We start from the raw sequence: 1,223 nt of genomic DNA, 5'->3' as shown, positions 1-1,223 counted from the left end.
AGTTCACAAAGAGAAATGGCAAGTTCGACGAGAAGAATGGTAAAAGTCAGTAGAAGTCTTATAATAGTGATGCATCTGGTATTCGATGTTATTAGTATAAGAAGGATGGTCATACAAGAAAAGTGTTCCTTGAACGCCTGAAAGATCATGGAGGTAAGGATAATGGAAATGCAACCATTGTTCAAGATGATTTCGACTCATATGATGTTCTTGTGGTTTCAAGAGGCGACTCAAGTAAATAGTGGATTATGGATTCAGGTTGCACTTGGCACATGGCTCCAAACAAATACTTGTTCGAGGAACTATGTGATCAAGATGGTGGATCTGTATTGCTTGGAAACAATAAAGCTTGCAAGATTGCAGGTGTTGGATCTGTGAGATTCAAGCTCCATGATGAGTCAATAAGGTTGTTGACTAAAGTGAGGTATGTACCTGATTTGAAGAGAAATTTGATTTCTCTTGGTGAATTAGACAAGAAAGGATATGTTTTCCAAGGAGATAAAAGTATTCTAAAAGTCATGAAGGGGTCGAAAGAAGTCTTAAGAGGCGTGAAGAAACAAGACTTGTATACCCTTGAGGCTGAAGTTGTCAATGGTTTTGTAAATGTTGCATCCACGAAACCTTTGTCGAAGACATAAATTTGGCACATGAGATTGGGCTATATCAGTGAAAGGGGTCTGGTCTAATTGGGGAAACAAAATCTACTTGGTGGAGATAAATTCGAAAAGATAAAGTTTTGTGAACCATGTGTACTTGGAAAATCTAGCAGAGTGAATTTCAATAAAGGCAAATAAAGAACACATGGATCCCTTGATTACATCCATGCTGATCTTCGGGGGGCCACGAGGTGTCCATCAGATTCAGGAGCAAGGTATTTTCTATCCATAGTTGATGATTATTCCATAAAGTTATAGGTATTCATATAGAAGACTAAGGATGAAACTTTTGAGAACTTCAAAAGTGGGAAGACTCTGGTCAAAAATCAGACTGACAGGAAGGTCAAGAGGTTGAGAACCGACAATGGTCTTGAATTTTGCAATGAGGCGTTCGATCCTTTTTGTGCAGCCTCTGGTATTGTAAGGCACATAACTGCTGCAGGTACTCCCCAACAAAATGGTTTGGGTGAAAGGTTTAATCGAACCATTTTAGAAAGAGTTAGATGCATGTTGACTAGTTTTAGGTTAAAGAAGATGTTTTGGGCAGAGGTTATTTCGACAATAACA

Source organism: Lathyrus oleraceus, chromosome 3 (assembly GCF_024323335.1).
Source record: "Lathyrus oleraceus cultivar Zhongwan6 chromosome 3, CAAS_Psat_ZW6_1.0, whole genome shotgun sequence".
Taxonomy (NCBI): domain Eukaryota; kingdom Viridiplantae; phylum Streptophyta; class Magnoliopsida; order Fabales; family Fabaceae; genus Lathyrus; species Lathyrus oleraceus.
This window is presented reverse-complemented; position numbering follows the sequence as displayed.